This window comes from Lipotes vexillifer, unplaced genomic scaffold (genome assembly GCF_000442215.2).
Source record: "Lipotes vexillifer unplaced genomic scaffold, Lipotes_vexillifer_v1.1 scaffold426, whole genome shotgun sequence".
Lineage (NCBI taxonomy): Eukaryota > Metazoa > Chordata > Mammalia > Artiodactyla > Lipotidae > Lipotes > Lipotes vexillifer.
The window spans coordinates 555,655-575,057 of record NW_006779491.1 but is presented as its reverse complement, the minus strand read 5'-3'; the positions used below and the strand labels follow the sequence as shown (position 1 = coordinate 575,057).

At 39.9% G+C, this 19,403-nt stretch overlaps 1 protein-coding gene across 1 annotated transcript in view; it reads left to right on the top strand.

Moving 5' to 3' along the window:
- Window positions 1-19,403, top strand: part of TPST1 (tyrosylprotein sulfotransferase 1) — a 114,850-nt gene continuing 95,447 nt past the window's right edge. The window contains exon 1 of the mRNA XM_007452649.1: window positions 1-214. The gene's annotated coding sequence lies outside the window, so the exon portion shown is untranslated. The remainder of the gene's footprint in view (window positions 215-19,403) is intronic.

Below are 19,403 nucleotides of genomic sequence, written 5' to 3'. Positions count from 1 at the left end.
CTGGGGGAGTCGCTGCTGAGGCGGCCGCGGGCCCGGTTCGCGTCGGCGCAGCTCCGCGCGGCCGAGCCGGGCTGGCAGCAGCTGGCAGCAGCTGGCGCCTGGCGGTGAGGGCGGGCTCCCGGGTGGGTGGAATGGCCCTCACCTAGGGCGGTGGGAGAAGCAGCTGAGCCGAGGATGCTGGGGAGGCGGCGCGGCGGCTCCTCACTCATCCCAGGTAAGGGGGACGCCGCGCTCGCCGCGGCTCGGGTCGGAGCGCCGCCCCGGCCCCGTTGTGCTCCCGTCGTCGCTCACCTAGCTCCGAGTCCCGGCCGCCTCTGTCCTGGCATCCCTCGGCCCCAGTCGCCGCCGGCCGCCGCATCTCCCCTCTGCCCTCGGGCGGTTGTCCAGCCCCGCCCCCTCAGCGCAGAGCCCGGCGGTCCGGCCGGGCTCCGGCGCCACCCCTTCCCCCTGCGCCGGCGTTTCCCTGTCTCGGGCTTCCTTTTAGCCCGGCTCGCCCCCGCCGTGGTCGGCCTCCCGCCCTCTCCCGCCCCCTCCGCGCCTTTCCCTCTCTCTCGCGGGGCTGGTACCGTTTCCCAGACCCCGTGGTCCTTCGGGGCTCCTGCCGGGGATGAGACGCCCTGGCCCCCCCGGATTGGACTTTTTCCCTCACCTATACCCGGGCTTCCCTTCCTCAGTCTCACCCTATCCTTGCCTCCTATACAGTGTCCTCTGGACATTTCACTCGCGCCCTCCCACCCCCACGCCATGTGTTCCTGGGTTTTGCCCTTTTGCTCCCAGTTGCCTTCCTTTCCCAACTCGCCCCTTCTCCCTTCGCTTCCATCAACCACCGTCGCTAGCACTTCTTTTCCTTTACACTGAAACCTTCAGACACTGCGGCTCTCCTGAATGCCCGGTCTGTAGTTTTAACACCGTAGTTCGTCTTTCAGTGAGCTGCACCCATGACGTGTCAAGTGTATTGCCCAGAGTCTGGTACACAGTAGGCCTGGTACATGGTAGGTGCTCACACGTCTTACCATCTTCCTCCTTCCAGGCCTTTGTACTCTCCAGATGGTGGTAGCAAGAGGTCCAGCATCCAAAGGGAATTGATGCACTACCTGAAGAGTGGTATAGGAGGTGGCGGGATGAATTAGTGAACTCCAAGTGTGATAGAGATTACATTGTCAGTTATTAACTCACTGCAGTCATCCCGAAGAACTGAATTCTGCTCTCTTTGTGCCATGTGTTGTTTTATAATAATTGGTTTTGTAAAGTATTCTTAACAATGTTTGCAATGTAATTGCCCCCTTAACCCCCCCCATCTGGTGTTGGCTGAACCTTTATTTTTTAGGGAAGAAAGAGCCCCTAACTCCTAGTTGAAATAGCACTGTGTGTAAGAAGTATTTCACATGTTTATCTCCCAGCTGGATAGTCCAGTCTGCAGTGAATTTTCATCCTTTAAGAGTCTGCTGGGAGGAATCAGGTTCAGATTTCTTGGAATCAACTGTTGAAGGGACCAAAAAGGCTTAGGAGTGGAAGTTCTGACAAGTTCTCTAAGAGTGAAAGAGGAATTAGCCACCCCCGTCCCCCTTTCTGGCTCTCAGAGGAAATGACTATAGTCGATTTTTAAAAAGAGTAAAATAAGTTTGACTTTTTAAAATTATAAAAGCAGTGTTACTGGCCTCAAGCCATTCTTGCCACATTTGCTCTGATGGTTTCCAAGCCTGGATGAATCAAACAGTCGGCTTTTTCTGCTCCTAGGGTCTCCAGAGCAGGCTGGAGGGAAGTGTGTAACAGCCGCTGGTGCTGTTCTAGACTTCTGGATCCCAACTTCACTTGCACTGTCTGGAGATGCTTTGACTTACTCCTCAGCTTCCTTTTATGTACCCACACCTAATTGCTGTCTATAGGTTTTTACCGTTCTCCTTTCCTTGTCCTACTCTTGACTTCTCTACATTGCTTATCTTGTCTCCTACTTCACAGAAGAAATTGGTGGGCATCAGCCCTGAACTCTTAAGGGTGTGTCATTTTTCTGTGTGCTTATACCTCTCTGATACCTGATCTCCTTTCCTTTTACCAGAGGAAGAAAGTGTTACTTTCTAAGGCTAACTAACATCTTTCCTATTCTATATTCTCTCTCTTTTTCTCAGCCTGCACACATGCTCAGGTTTTCACCAACGAAAACAAACAAAAACAAAACATTGCCTTGATATGCTTTCCCTCAGATTAATGTGGTATTCCTTAGGGTTTTACTTTCTGTTCTTTTTTCTGTCCTCTAATTTCCTTGTGTGAGTACACTTCCCTTCATGGCTTTAAGTAGCACCTGTCTATTTTTGGTTTTCAAAGATGTATATTCAGTCCGCATTTTTCTTGAACTTAAGGTGTTTCGTATTTTCATCTGTCTATTGGGTAACTATACTTGGATACTTGGTACTTCAAACTTGTTTATTTTTTCCTTTCTCTTCCCTCATCTTGCTCATAGCTGCATCAAGCACATCCACAGCTTCCTATTTTAGGGTCTTCACCGTAGAAACCTTAGAATCCTCTTCTTTCCTATCATTAAGTCTACCATAGATCCTGTTGTTCCTACCTGAAATCCTTTTCTTTCTCTCCTCATTGCCAGAAGATTGGTTGAGGTCTGGGTTATGTTTTTCCTGAACAGGGTAGGCCATTTTCAACCCAGGCTCTACTTTAAAACCACCTGGGGAGCTTTTAAAGGTTAAGGATGAGGGGATTAAGGCATCCAGGAGATTCTGATTCTTGGTCTGGTGTGGGGCCAGACCTTTTCATTTAAAAAATGTTTTTCCTCTTGTAAAAATAAAATACAGTGTGTGTGTGTGAAAAAAAAAAAGTTTCTCATGTGGCAGTAACAGGCAGCTAGGGCTGAGAACTGGCTTGAGAGCTCTAAGAGGAGTGAGAACCCTGAGGAGCTATATATAGCATTTAACTCATCCTTTATAAATCAGCATAAATGTCACTTTTGTTGGCATGGTTAGTTGCCTACTTTCCTGATATTTTGTACATGTACCTATTAAACTACTTACCACATTTTATTTAAATTATTTCTCATGGGCCCATTTTTGTCATGACTAGGAGTTCCTTGAGGTCTGGGATTATGCCTAAAGGTAAACTACTGTTTCTTATACTACTCGGAGCACTTTTGATACCAAACATGTAGGTCTTCCCCTCTCATTAAATACTTCTCCAACTCTCCAGGCAACAACTGGGTATTCTACAATTCAACTTAATTATTACCAACTATCTGGATTTAGTGCAGACCCCACAGATTAAGGACTCAGTCCTGCACGACTCCTCCCAACTTCAGACCAATCACAAGTCCTAGATTGTGACCTGTACTTCTGACCAATTGGGTATAAACTGGGGCTTCCCACAGCTCCCTCCTCAGGTCAGTAATTTGCTATAATGGCTCACAGAACTCAGGAAAGCTCTTTACTTACCTTTACCCATTTACTGTATTATAAAGGCTGTAACTCAGGAACAGCCAGATGGAAGAGATGCATAGGGCAAGGTATGTGGGAAGGGGCATGGAGCTTCCATGAGCTTCCATGCCTCTTCTGGGCTCGCCATCCTCCCAGCACCTCCGTGTATTCACCAGCCTGGAAGCTCTCCCAACCCCTTTATTTAGGATTTTCATGGAGGCTTCATTACATAGGCATACTTGATTAAATCACTGGCTGCTGGTTATTAGCTTCTTTTCCCTTCCGGAGGTCAGGGGTTGATTCCTCTGGCAACCAGCTCCCATTTTCCCAGATGTGGTTGAAAGGGCCCAATTATGAATAACAAAAGATGTTCCTTTCACCCCTATCAAGAAATTTAAGGGTTTTGGAGCGCTGTGCTAGGAACCAGGGATGAAGACTGATACACTGTTCTATTCTACAATAAATCTTATAATGTCACAATATCACAATGCCTTATTTATGTTTTCATCACTGCCTTGCACAATACTTAGTATATTTTAGAAATGATAAAAATTGGCTGAATGAATCAGTTGGTAAATAATGTAAAACAGATCGCTGAATTCACGGTTTTGCAAGCTGACCAGCTGTTTCTTTTTTGGCTGCTTAACAGGTCACTAGTCATACCTGCACAGTCATTCTTGTTTTAAAAACACACACACTCTATAAATTAGAGTGCATTAAGAGAAATATTTGTTCTTATGCTTTGGCTTTTAAGATGGTTAAACTATGACAGTATTATAGAGGTTCATTCAGGCTTCCTCTTTAGCAGATACTATTTAAAATAGATTTTATTTCATATGGTTGAAGCAGATGTATCTTTTTTAAACAAATAGCTCTGATTTTAGGCTTATAAGCTTTGAAATCTTTAGAACAAAAACTGTCCAATTGATAAAGATCTTGAACAGTGGCAGAACTTTCTTTTTTTTTTTTTTTGCGGTACGTGGGCCTCTCACTGTTGTGGCCGGACTCGCAGGCTCAGCAGTCATGGCTCATGGGCTTAGCCGCTCCGCGGCATGTGGGATCTTCCCGGACTGGGGCACGAATCCGTGTCCCCTGCGTCGTCAGGCGGACTCTCAACCACTGCGCCACTAGGGAAGCCAGAGCTTTCTTTTTAACTAAGAGAATTAAGGAAGTAGGATTAAAGCCATCTACCTATGTGAATAGCATTGGTGATGGTGAGGGGGGAAAATCTGTAATTCTCAAATATTTAATTACTGTTATAGGAAAACCTTGTAATTGTTCATATATTGATATCAGCGTATTTTATAATTCCTCAGAGCTAAGATGTAAACTGTAGAGTAGTTTGCCTTTTTTTGTTTTTAGTTTTTTTTTTTTTTTTGGCCATGCCGGGCAGCTCTTGGGGTCTTAGTTCCCCGACCAGGGGTCGAACCCTGGCCCCTGGCAGTGGGAGCGCTGAGTCCTAACCACTGGACCACTGGAAACCAATGGATTCCCTGTTTTTTAGTTTTCTTAAGACTTTGGCAGCTATGTCTCTTTATAGAATTTGTGGTTGACAGGTCTTCACTTTCAGCATTTGAAAAATGCCACTTCCTTCAGATATCCATGATTTCAGATGAGAAATCTTCTGTCTTTGGGATTTGTGTTTCCCTATAGCTAATGTATCCTCTCTTCCTAGCTGCTTTAAAGACTTTGTCTTCAGTTTGCAGAAGTTTAATTATGGTACGTCTTAGCATGGATTTTTTTGGGTTTATCCTATTTGGAATTCTGTTAGCTTCTTGAACTGTGAGTTAATGTCATTTGCCAAATTTGGGATATTTTCAGCCATTTCTTAGAATAACTTTTCATCCCCACTCTCTTTTCTTTCTGTGACTCTGATGATACAAATGTTAGGTCTTTTGTGACTGTCCTACGGGGCATGAGGCATTCTTTTTTTTCTTCTGGTGCTCAGATTGGGTAATTCTTAATGTTCTACTTCTAGTTTCAAGTTCACTCCTTCTTTCTTCTCTCATATTCATTCTGCTGTTGAGCCCATCCAGTGAGGTTTTGTTTTGTTATTGTATTTTTCAGTTCTGTAACTTCCATTTGATTTTTTTCTGTTTATCTTCTCTTTCTTGGATAATATTTTCTATTTTGTCATTTGTTTCAAGAGTATGTCTTATTTCTCATTAAAGCATGACGACTGCTATAAAATTCTTGTCAGATAATTCCAACATCTTATTCATCTTGGTGTTAGTCTATGTTAATGTCTTTAGTCATTCAAGTTGTGATTTTCCTGGTTCTTGGTGTGATGAGTGACTTTTGATTGTGTCCTGGACAGTTTTGATATTTTGTTAGGAGACTCTGGATCCTATTTAAATCTTTTATTTTATAGGTGAGAGAGATTAAAAGTTATAAACTTCCAGTTATAAAATAAATAAATCTTGGGGGTGTAATATACAGCTTAGGGAATATAGTCAATAATATTGTAATAACTTTGTATGGTGACAGATGGCAACTAGACTTATGGTAGTGATCATTTTGTAATGTATAAAAATATTGACTCACTATGTTGTACACCTGAAATTAATACAAATTGTAAGTCAGTTACACTTCAATAAAAAAATGCCTTCTATTTTAGTAGGCAGTCACCCTAAAAAGTTTAATGCGTAGGGCCCAGCCAACTTTCTTTTTTTGGTAGCAGCTTTATTGAGCTATAATTCACATACCATACATTCACCCATTTAAGGTGTAAATTGTTTTTAGTATGTTTACAGGGTTGTGCAACCCTTACTACAGTCAATTTTAGGACATTTTCAAGAAACTGCACACTACTTACCTGTCACCTCCAACTCTCCCACTTGTCATCCCCTCCATCCCTAGGCAACTGCTACTCTGTTTTCTCTATATATAGATTTGCTTATTCAGGACATTTCATATACATGTAATCATACAATATGTAGTCCTTTGTTACTGGTTTCTTTCACTTTGCATGTTTTCAAGGTTCTTCCATGTTGTAGAATGTATCAATATTTTATTTCTTTTTCTTGCTGAATAATATTCTATTTTATGCATAGACCACATTTATATATTAATCAGTTGATGAGTGTTTGGGTTGTTTGTACATTTTGGCTGTTATGACTAATGCTGCTGTGAACATCTGTGTACAAGTTTTTGCATGGACATGTTTCATTTCTCTTGGATATATACCTATGCGTGGAATTGCTGGGTCATGTGGTAACTCTAGAACTCTAGGTCTAATATCTTGAGGAACTACCAGACTGTTTCCCAAATTGGCTACTCTATTTTACATTTCTATTAGCAAGAAATGAGGGTTCCAATTTTTCTACCTCATTGCCAAGACTTGTTGTTATCTGACCTTCATATTTTAGCTATCCAAATGGGTATGGAGTAATATCTCATTGTGGTTTTGATTGCATTTCCCTGATGGCTAATGATGTTGAGCATCTTTTCATGTGCTTTTTGGCTATTTTTATATCTTTGGAGGAATCTCTGTTCCTTTGTCCATTTTTAAATTGAGTTATTTGTCCTTCTGTTGTTGAGTTGTAAGATTTCTTTATATATTCTGGATACTAGACCCTTATCAGATATGATTTGCAGATACAAATCTGTTCTGTAGGTGTCTTTTCACTTTCCTTCTTTTTTTCTTTTTTAAAATTTATTTATTTTATTCGTTTATTTTTGGCTGTGTTGGGTCTTCGTTGCTGCGCGCGGGCTTTCTCTCGTTGCGGCAGGCGGGGGCTGCTCTTCATTGCAGTGCTTCGGCTTCTCATTGCAGTGGCTTCTCTTGTTGCAGAGCATGGGCTCTAGGCACTCAGGCTTCAGTAGTTGTGGCACAGTGGGCTCAGTAGTTGTTGCTCGTGGGCTCTAGAGCGCAGGCTCAGTAGCTGTGGCGCATGGGCTTAGTTGCTCTGCGGCATGTGGGATCTTCCCAGACCAGGGCTCGAACCCGTGTCCCCTGCATTGGCAGTGGTTAAGTGGATTCTTAACCACTGTGCCACCAGAGAAGCCCTCTTTTCACTTTCTTGATGGCACAAAGGTTTTTAATTTTGATTAAGTCCAATTTGTCTTCTTTTTTTCTTTTGTTGCTTGCGCTTTATGTTTCATATTTAAGAAACCATTGCCTGATTCAAGGTCATGAAAACTTACTCCTATGTTTTCTTCCAAGAGTTTTATAGTTTCAGCTCTTACATTTAGATCTTTAATCCACTTTTGTGAATTTTGTATGTGGTATGAGATAGGGGTCCAACCTCATTTTTTGCTATAGATATTCAGTTGTCTTAGCACCATATGTTGAAAATACTATTCTTTCTCCCTTTGAATTGTCTTGGCACTCTTGTCTGGTTGGAATTTTGACAGAGATTGCGTTGAACTTGTAGATCAGTTTGGGGAATATTGCCATCTTAACTGTATTATTCTTCCAATCCATGAGCATGTAATGACTTTTCACTTATTTAGATCTTCTTTAATTTACTTCAATAGTGTTTTCTAGTTTTCAGTGTACAAGTTTTGCATTTTTTGGTTAAATGTATTTCTTAATATTTTATTTTATTATTATTATTTTTTTTGCGGTACATGGGCCTCTCACCGTTGTGGCCTCTCCCGTTGTGGAGCACAGGCTGCAGACACACAGGCTCAGCGGCCATGGCTCACTGGCCCAACTGCTCCACGGCATGTGGGATCCTCCCGGACCGGGGTACGAACCCATGTCCCCTGCATTGGCAGGTGGACTCTCAACCACTGTGCCACCAGGGAAGCCCAATATTTTATTCTTTTGGTGCTATTGTAAGTGGAATTCTTTAATTAATTTTGTTTTTGGATTGTTATTGATAGTATATAGAAATATAATTGAATTCTTTATATTAGTCATGTATCTTAAAACCATACCAAATTAATTTAATAGTTCTGATAGTTTTTTAGTGACTTATTAGGATTTTATATATACATGATATATAATCTCTGAAGAGAGATAGTCTTACTTCGTCCTTCCAATCTGGATTGTTTTTCTTTTCTTTTTCTTGTCTAACTGCCCTGGCTAGAATCTCCTGTATAATACTGAATAGAAATGGTGAGAGTGTACATCCTGTCTTGTTCCTGATATTAGGGGGAATCGTTAAATGTGAAGTTAGCTGTGGGTTTCCTTAGATGTCCTTTTTCAAGTTGATGATGTTCTCTATTTCTAGTTTATTCATTGTGTTTATCATGAAAGAGCGTTGGATTTTGTCCAATGCTTTTTTCAGTGCCTATTTGAGATCATGTGGTTTTTGCTCTTTTGTTCTTGTGTATGACATTAATTGATTTTCATATGTTGAAACAACTTTGCGTGCATGGAGTACACCACATTTGGTCATGATGTGTGATTCTCTATATATGTTATTGGATTTGGTTTGCTGCTATTTTGTTGAGGATTTTTGCATTTATATAATAAATGTTTATTTATAGTTTTCTTGTAGTGTCTTCGTCTGGTTTTGGAATCAGGAAAATTGGCTTCATAGGATGAGTTGGGAAGTGTTCCCATCTCTTCTGTATTTTGGAAGAATTTGTTAAGGGTTGGTGTTCATTCTTTTTTTTTTTGCGGTACACGGGCCTCTCACTGTTGTGGCCTCTCCCGTTGCGGAGCACAGGCTCCGGACGCGCAGGCCCAGCAGCCATGGCTCACGGTCCCAGCCGCTCTGCGGCATGTGGGATCCTCCCGGACCGGGGCACAACCCCATGTCCCCTGCATCGGCAGGCGGACTCTCAATCACTGCGCCACCAGGGAAGCCCTGGTGTTCATTCTTAATGTTTCATAGAATTCACCTGTGAAGCCATCTGGTCCTGGGCTTTTCTTTGTGGGAAGTTTTTGATTATTTATTCATTTTCTTTACTTGTTATAGCTTTATTCAAATTACTTCTTTGTGAGTTGATTTGAGCAGTTTGTGTCTTCTGGGGATTTGTTCATTTCACCTAGGTTTTGTAATTTGTTACATTACAATTTTTATAGTATTCCATACAATCCTTTATAATCATTCTTATTTATGTAAAGTTGGTAGTAATTTCAGTAATTTGGTCTTTAGTAATTTGGCTCTTCTCTCATTTGTTCTTGTTCACTCTAACTAAATGATCGTCAATTCTGTTGATCTTTTCAAAGAACCGACTTTTTGTTTTGTTGATTTTCTCTATTTTATTCTCTATTGTATTTATTTCATGAATTATTTCCTTCTGTCTGCTGGCTTTGGGTTTAGTTTGTTCTTCTTTTTCTAGTTTCTTAAAGCGTACAGTTTGGTTGTTGATTTGAGATCTTTTTAATTTTTAAAATTAAAAAAAATTTTAAAATTCAGATATAATTGACATAATAACATTGTGTAAGTTTAAGGTGTGTAACATGTTGACGTGAGATCTTTTTTTTAAATACAGGTGTTTACAGCGATAAATTTTCTCATAGCATGGCTCTTGCTGCTTTTGTTATGTCCCATAAGTTTTGGTTTTTATCGTAAAGTATTTTTCTTCTTTTTGGCTGTGTTGGGTCTTAGTTGCAGCATGCAGGATCTTCATTGAGGCATTTGGGGTCTTTCGTTGTGGCACGTTGGCTTCTCTCTAGTTGTGGTGCACAGTCTTCTCTAGCAGGCCTCTCTCTAGTTGTGGCATGCAGGCTCCAGGCCATGTGGGCTCTGTAGTTTTGTGGCATGCAGGCTCTCTCCTTGAGGTGCATGAGCTCAGTAGTTGTGACATGTGGGCTTAGTTGCCCCATGGCATGTGGGATCTTAGTTCCCCGACCAGGGATTGAACCTGTGTCCCCTGCGTTGGAAGGCGGATTCTTTACCACTGGACCACCAGGGATGTCCCCCAAAATATCTTCTAACTTCCCATATGGTTTTTTGGCTCATTGGTTATTTAGGGGAGTGGTGTTTCACATCTTTGTAAATTTCTTAAATTATTTTCCCGTTATTGTTTTCTAATTTCATTCCATTGTTGTTGGAGAATATACTTTGTGATTTTAATCCTTTAAATTTATGGAGACTTCTTTTATGGCCTGTTTTAGAGAATGTTACCTGTGCACTTGAAAACAATGTTATATTCTGCTATTGTTCTTGGACTGTTTTATAGATGTTTGCTAGATTTTGTTGGTTTGTAGTGTTGTTTGAGTCTTCTGGTTCCTTGCCGATCTTTTGTGTGGTTGTGTTATCCATATTGAAAGTAGAGAATTGAAGCCTCCAACTGTTATTGTTGAATTGTCTATTTCTCCTTTCAATTCTGTCAGTTGTTGCTTCGTATATCTGGGGGTTCTGTTATTAGGTGCATATATATTTATAATTGTTATATCTTCTTGATAGATTTGTTCTCTTGTAATTATAAAAATGTTCCTTGTCTTTAGTAACAATTTTTATCTTACAGTGCATTGTATCTGATGCTAGTATAGCTACTCCAGAGTCTTTTTGCTACTGTTTATGTGTGTGTATTTTTCTCTCCTTTTGCTTTCAGCCCACTTAGTCTTTGAGTCTAAAGTATGTCTTGTAGAAATCATATATTTGGATTTTTTTAAGTTGTTTTTTGTTTTCGTTTTGGTCCATTCTGCCAATCCTCACCTGCCAATCGAGTGTGTAATCGATTTACATTTAATGTAATTACTAGTATATTAGGATTTATGTTTTCCATTTTGCTATTTGTTTTCTATATGTTTTATGTCTTTTTAGTTTCTCTATTCCTCCATTACTGCCTTTTTTGTATTAAATATTTTCTAGTATATGTTTTAATTAGCTTGTTATTTCTTTTATTATAATTTTCTTTATTTTCCTGGTGATTACAGTTAGTATCTTAGAGCAATCTATTTTGGATTAATACCAACTTAATTTCAATAGTATGCAAAAACTTTGTTTTAATAGAGTTCTGTTCATTTCCTCCTTCTTTGTGTTCTTATTGTCATTCAAACTGCATATTTTATAATAAAATCCCATCAACAGTTATTTAATTATTGCTTTATGCAGTTGTCATTTAATTCATGTAGGAAAAGAGTTACGAACAAAAATATGTTTATACTGCCTTATGTATTTATCTGTGTAGTTATCTTTATTAGTGCTTATTTCTTCATATGGATTTGGGTTACTGTCTAGCGTCTTTTTATTTCATTAAGGACTCCCTTTATTTCTTGTACAGCAGCCCTTCCAGCGATGAATTCTTTCAGTTTTGTTTACTGGGGATATCTTAATTTCTCCTTCTTCTTTTTTTTAAAAAGAGATGGTTAGTTTTTAAATTATTTATTTATTTTTTAGATTTTTTTAAAAAATTTAATTAATTTATTTTTTGGCTGTGTTGGATCTTCGTTGCTGTGCGCGGGCTTTCTCTAGATGTGGTAAGTGGGGGCTACTCTTTGTTGCCGTGTGCAGGCTTCTCCTTGTGGTGGCTTCTCTGGCTGCGGAGTGCAGGCTCTAGGTGCACGGGCTTCAGTAGTTGTGGCATGCAGGCTCTAGAGTGCAGGCTAAGTAGTTGTGGCACACAGGCTTATTTGCTCCATGACATGTGGGAACTTCCCAGACCAGGAATCAAACCCATGTCCCCTGCATTGGCAGGTGGATTCCTAGCCACTGCACCACCAGGGAAGTCCCTCTCCTTCATTTTTGAAGGATAGTTTTGCTGGATTTAGAATTCTTGATTGATAGTCTTTTTCCTTTTCTTTTAGCACTGCGAATATGTTATCCCACTGTCTCTGACCTCCGTGGTTTTGATGAGAAGTCAGCTTTTCATCTTATTGAGGATTTTGAATGCGATGAGTCACTTTTTTCTTGGTACCTTCAATAACCTCTGTTTTTGGCTTCTGACAGTTTGATTATAATCTGTCTAGCTGTATATCTCTTTGATTTATCCTACTTGGTGTTTATCTAGTTCCTCGGTTGTTAAGATTAATGTTTTTCACTGAATTTAGGGTGTTTTCAGCCATTTATTTATGTAACTCTGATTTTTTCCTCTTTTTGTCTCCTCTGGGACTTCTGCATATTTTGGTGTGCTTGATGATATCCCAGAGATCTGAGGCTGAATTCATTTTTGTTCATTCTTCTTTCTGTTTTTCAGACTAGAAAATCGATCTCTCTTTAAGTCTGCAGATTCTTCAGCTAGCTTAAATCTGCTGTTGAGCCCCTCTAGTGAATTTTTCATTTTAATTATTATACTTTAACTCCAGAATTTCTGCTTGGTTCTTTTTTTTAAAGAATAATTTTTATCTCTATTGATACTCCGGATTTGGTGAGAAATTCTCATAATTCCTTTAAATTCTTCAGACATGATCTCCTTTCGTTCTTTTTTTTTCTTTTTTTGTGGTACGTGGGCCTCTCACTGTTGTGGCCTCTCCTGTGGTGGAGCACAGGCTCCGGACGTGCAGGCTCAGTGGCCATGGCTCGTGGGCCCAGCCACTCCGCGGCATGTGAGATCTTCCTGGACCGGGGCATGAACCCATGTCCCCTGCATTGGCAGGCGGACTCTCAACCACTGCGCCACCAGGGAAGTCCTCCTTTAGTTCTTTGAACATAGTTACAAAAGTTGATTTAAAGTCCTTGTCTAGTAAGTCCAACATCTGGGCTTCCTTAAGGATAGTTTCTATTGACTGCCTTTTTTTCCCCTGTGTTTGGGTCATACTCTCTTGTTTCTTTGTGTGTCTCATAGTTTTTGCTGAAAATGGACATTTTAAATAATATAATGTAGCTACTCTGAAAATCACCCTCTCTCCCAGGGTTTGTTGTTGTTGCTATTTGTTTTGTTACTTTTTTGGACTAATTCTGTAAACCCTGTACTCTTTGTCCTGTGTAACCACTGAAGTCTCTGCTTGGTTTGCTTAGTGGTTAGCTAACGATTGGGCAGATTTCCTTATGTCTTGAACCCATAAGTCTACCAACCTTGTTGAGGGACTGTGTGTGTGTGTGTGTGTGTGTGTGTGTGTGTGTTGTGGCTCCCTTAACGCACCAGAAGCTTACATTGTGCCTTAGCCTTTACTTCCTGCTTGTGTAGAATATCAGGGTCAGCCAGAGGTGAGAGAATAGGGCCTTCCTAGGTCTTTCCTGGCATGTGCATGCCTTCTAGATTACTAAAAATATGTTGGAGCTTTTCTAAACCCTCTACATCTCATTCCTCAGTTTTTCCTTTTAAGTTTTTTGATCAATATATTGTTTGCCCCAATTGTTATTGCCACTGCAGACAGCTATGGCATTAAAAAATTGTCTCTGGTTATTTTAACAAAAGCCCTGGAGATAGAATTGTTTACATTGAGGGTGCTCTGATTCAGGTCCAATAAAGATAAGCCCTGAGAGTGGAGTTTTTCCAGTGAGCTGCTAGACTAGTTAAGTAATACAATTCTTTGGAGTTGTGGTTTCAGAGGGAGCTCCTAACCTCTTCTGCTCCCTTGAGTGGCTACTGGACTGCTGTTATTCACATCTACCATGTTTGCAGGTTGTTGATTTCCCAGGCTTCCATGGAGCTGGGAGGAGGGAAATAGGACAAATTGAAATGCCATAAAGCTTGCTCTGCTTGCTGAAATTCAGCTGCTTTTCATGACTAAATGTTTTTTAGATTGTTGCAAGCCTTTGTTTTTCAGATTTCTGAAAAAGTTGATTTTGACCATTTGTGTCAGTGTTCTGTTCTCATTAATTTTATGGAAGATCAGACTTTTAGAGGTCCTATTCTGCCATGCTGGATGTGTTTCCTTCAGCCTTTTCTTACATTTATGTAGTAGAAGAGTTTCATGCATTAGATTTTAGCACATTTTTTTAGGTTACTGACAACTTTGAGATAGTACATTTTTGTTTTTCCAGTTTTCTTTGCTTTTGTTCCCATACACTCTGGTTAAACTGATTGCTTAATATTTTCTGAATACATGCTATACTCTTTCACATTGAGGCTTCTTATTATCTTATTTTCTCTGCTCAAAATACTCTTTCTTCCTTCAGTCCCACAGTTGGAGTCCTGCTTATCTTCTAAGATTCATTCTGATGTCATTTTCTTCATTTAGCTTTTTATGAGCCCATGGATGTGATCCTTTATTGGAAAACTTGTATTATTTTTCATACCTTTTGTATGATCTTATACTTTCATCATGTGTGTATATGTGTGTGTGTATATAGTAGGCATACATAGTTTATTGTCTTTTTCCCCTGCTGAGTTGCTAGTTCTTTGAAGCCAAATGATGAATCATACTTACTTATGTGCTCAGTAAATGTTTGTTTAATTCAAGTGTAAGTGTAAGGTTTCATAGCAAGAATGCTCCACATTTTAGGTATTTTACTGGGAATTGCATTTTATTCATTTATTTTTGAACTGAAGGAAAATGTCTACTCTGGAAAAATATAACAATACATAGTTGTACACACACTGTACTATATAATCCTTGGTAAGGTGCAGGAAGATGAGACTATAAAGGCAAAATTCAGCTTTTCCCATAGAGATTGTTTTAATAGTGGTTTCTGATCAAAGATTTGATACCCAGATTTTTATAGAGAAAATCACAGAATTCCAGCTCTGAGTAACTTTGTGTCAGAGGCATAATTTCTCACGACAGAAGTGGGAACTTATTTACATGTGAGAGTGACTGTGCTGAAGCAAAACTAAACTGCTAGAAAACACAGGAAATGTAGAGCTACTTCTTGACGTGCTAGATTTTAGCTTCCGTGTATGTCTGTTATCTCTTAGGACCAGATCTAGCTCTCCATTCTTTTTTTTTTTTTTTTTTTTTTTTTTTTTCAGCTCTCCGTTCTTAATGCTATCTAGATAAAATCATCAGGGACTTGCAGAAAGTGTGCAAAAATGCATGCTGTTCATTTATGCAAATAGCAGAATGCATACATGGATTTAGAGTTTTCATCTGTCATTCTGATTAGATCTAAGATGATCGAAATAGGATAATTCAAAAGTCCACAGGGACTTACCTGGTGATGCATTGGTTAAGAATCTGGTTGCCAATGCAGCGGACATGGGTTTGAGCCCTGGTCCGGGAAGATCCCACATGCCGTGGAGCAACTAAGCCCGTGTGCCACAACTGCTGAGCCTGTGCTCTAGTTGTGAGCCACAACTACTGCGCTCACGTGCCACAACTACCGAAGCCTGCACACCTAGAGCCTATGCTCCACAACAAAGAGAAACCACTGCAATGAGAAGCCTGTGCACCATAACGAAGAGTAGCCCCCACTCACTGCAACTAGAGAAAGCCCACACACAGCAATGAAGACCCAACACAGCCATAAATAAAAAAATAAATAAATTTATTAAAAAACAAAAGTTAGGTACATTTTTTTAAACTATATGCTAATGAAAGCCTTATAACGCTATCAGAGTCTTAAATTCACTTCATTTGCACCATATGTTGCCTACACCGCTTTTTGTTCATGCCAAGCTTAATGTCTGGGAATCAACCATGGAATAGTCATCATACTTTTAGAGTCAGACCTGGTTTGCAACTTGGTCAACAATTTGCCAAGTATTGATACCTTAAGTAAGTTACTTATTCTTTCTGAGCTTCACTTTCCTTATGTGTAAAGTGATTCTAGGACAGAAATGTAACTTTAACTTCTGGTTTGTTGCAGTGAGTCTAAGGGAGTACAAAAAAAATGAGATTCTGATTTATTCATTAATGAGAGTGTGAAATGATAGAGGCAGATGAAATAGACTGATCAATAAAGAAGGTGGATTAGAAGAGCAAGGGCCAGAGGGGGGAAAAACAAGAGGTGAACTTTGTACTTTAGTCTTTCTGAATATAGTCGATCCATATTTTAACGCTGGAATCAGGAGGAAAGACCAGTATTCTAATTATAGGAAAGAGTTAGCTGTCTGGGATTTTAGTGAGAAAGAAAGTTTTAGTGGGGTCACTCATTGCATATTTACTGAGTGCTCAATATGCATGTAGCATTTTATGTTATATGCTCTGGGGAAAACTGAAAAGGATAAGATGTAGTCAGTACCTTCCAAGAACTCACAACAAATTACACAACAAATTACACTCATAGAATCTAGTTACATTAACTTATTGGCAATCAAGAATCCATTAACTCATTCAAAAGTCCTTACTTTCAAGGAGTTCACAATCTACTGAAAAAAAACAGACAACTTAGAAGAAATAAGATATGGGTAAGTACAAGAGCACTAGGAAGGACAACTGCGTCATATGAGGCAGAGAGCTGTCAGGAAAGCTTCCTAGAAGAGATAGTATTGAAACCTAATATTGAAGGATGAATGGGAGTTGTGAGTAAGAGATGCTGCACATTGTTGAAGATGAAGGCAGCTTTGAGTGAGAGAGAGAGAGAGAGAGAGAGAGAGTGTGTGTGTGTGTGTGTATGTGTGTGTATATGTAGGGGAGTTGATGATGAGGAGTAATAAGAGGCTGAGGGGCAGGCAAGGGCTGTATCATGAAAGGCCTTATGGTAAGGATTTTTTTGAAAGAAGGAGAAAGTCATTGAAGGGTTTTAAGTAGGGGAGTGTCATAAGTATATTTACATTTTAGATGGATCACTCTTGGGGGCTTCCCTGGTGGTGTAGTGGTTAAGAATCTGCCTGCCAGTGCAGGGGACACGGGTTCAATCCTTGGTCCAGGAAGATCCCACGTGCCACAGAGCAGCTAAGCCGGTGCTCCACAACTACTAAGCCTGAGCTCTAGAGCCCGAGACCCACAACTACTGAGCCCACATGCCACAACTACTGAAGGCCGCGCGCCTAGAGCCTGTGCTCCACAACAAGAAAAGCCACTGCACTGAGGAGCCTGCGCACCACAACAAAGAGTAGCCCCTGCTTGCCACAACTAGAGAAAGCCGCGTGCAGCAACGAAGACCCAACGCAGCCAAAAATAAATAAATAAAATAAATTAAAAAAAAAAAGATCACTCCTGAGACAGGATAGTGAATGAACTGATTAAAGGAAGTTAGAAAGTACCAGTCAGGCTGTGGAGTTATCCTTGAGAATAAGATGAGGATGAGAATTAAAGCCATACCAGCAGAGCAAGAAAAGGGAGGAGAATTGATTCAAGAGCTATGAAGGAGGAAGAATTGACAGGACTTATACCTGTTGTGTATGGAGAGGTTAAGGGAGAAACTACATAAATGCTCCCAGATTTTTAGCTTAAGCATTTGGGAGGCAGTGGTTCATTTACCAGGAGAGGAAAATGAAGAGGAGGATTGAGTTACTAGGGAAGATATGTTCCATTTGGTGTTCTTTGAATTTGACAGGCCCAGTGGAACAGTCAGGTAGAATTTGTCCCTTGGCCTTTGAATGGTCAGGTCTCGGGATTTAGCATAGAAGTTTTGGTTGCAGGCAGATTTGTGAGGCATCAGAAAATAAATAGGGGGTAGCCATAGATGAAGCAGGATGAGTGTAGGAGTGTGGATGAGGGAACCCAATACCATAAATTAATGTTTTGTGACTGTTTTGTGATGTTTGCTTCTGATACATATTAAATTTGTGTACATAGATGAGGCTGGTTTTTTTTCCTGGGCTTTCTATTTTGTGCCACCAATTACTATTAGTATCATAACAGTTAAAATATTTTTGTTAATACCTTAATATCTGTTTGGCTCTTTCCAAAGTCTTGGAGAAGCTATTTTTCCCATCTGCTATGAATTTTGTAGATTCAATTTAAAAATCCTGTTGGAATAATGACTGGGATTGCAAAATTTTGTCATGGCCTCCAGATTACTTTGGTTTTATTTGTAGTTCCTTTTTCATTTTTGATATTATTTGTTTTAGATGACTCTGTAGGCATGTTAAGGAGATTTAAGAGAGATTTCACTAGATGCTGATTCATCTATAAATTCCTTGCTTTATATTTTATTTGATAATAACGCACCCACTGCATGAATGATGAATGGGTTTTAGTTTGTGCTTTTTTTATTTTTTATTTTTTTAAATTTGTGCTTTAAAGGAGCTTATAATTTAGTGGGGTAAACTAACTGCAATACAGTGCATGAGCATGCAAGCCAATGTGTTTTTACCAAGTGCTTGAGGTTACAGAAGAGGGAAAATTGATTTGGGGGGTGAGGGGAATGAGTAAAGAGCCCCAAGGAGGTGTGTATAAAAGAGAGAAAGGGGTTTGATACAGGAGGCAGCAGCATGAGCAGAGGCCAGGTGTGTGTGAAGGTGCCTGGTTTGAATGAGGGATGGTCCTGAAGGGGGCAGGCTTCATGGGAGGAGTGCAAAGGGGTGAAGTTGGTGGAAGAGCAGGAGCCAGTGTATGAAGGGTGCCACAGGCCCGTGTTCTTTAAAAGTCCTTTCACACGTAATCCACCTGATGGCCACAGCAGCACTGTGAAAGCAAAGAGAACTTGCAGGCATTCTTTTATCTTTGCATTTTCTCTCCAGTCTTCTTGTAATTTCTACTCTGATTACATGTGGAAAAGAGCTTGATTATCATTATTCCTGTTTTATGAATGAGAGACTTGATGCTCAGTGATTTATCTAGTTCCATATGGCTAAGAAAAAATGGATTTGAGACTAGAGCCCACGTCTTCTGACTAATATACTAGGCTGCCTTTACATTATTTTAATGCCATCTTCTTTTCTCCTTTACCTATTCTAGTTACTTTTAACTCTAAAACTTAGGAGGTTGGTGGAAAATTTGCATAATTGAATAACTGAATGAGAGTATATGATTTGAGCAAATTTGTTTTTTCTTTTCTTTGTGCTCCCTCTCATGGATGATTTAAACAGACGACAAACATGAGTGAAGCATCTAGAATAGGAATGGTTAGCCTACAATGGCCCTGTGATTTATAGGTCTGAGAAGGTTAGAACTTAGTAACTTAAACTTTTTATTTTGTTTTATTTCATTTAACTCTGTATTATGAAAAATTTCAAACATATGCAAAAACATAAAATTACACCGAGCCCTCAAGTACTCATCGCTCAGCTTCAACAGTTACTAACTCGTAGTCATCTAATTTCATATAAACCCTTCCTCCCCCTGCCACATCTGCCTTCAGATATTTTTGAAGTAATTCCCAGACATCATTTCATTTAATTTGAACTTTTAAAAATGCTGTGCTTGAGTTT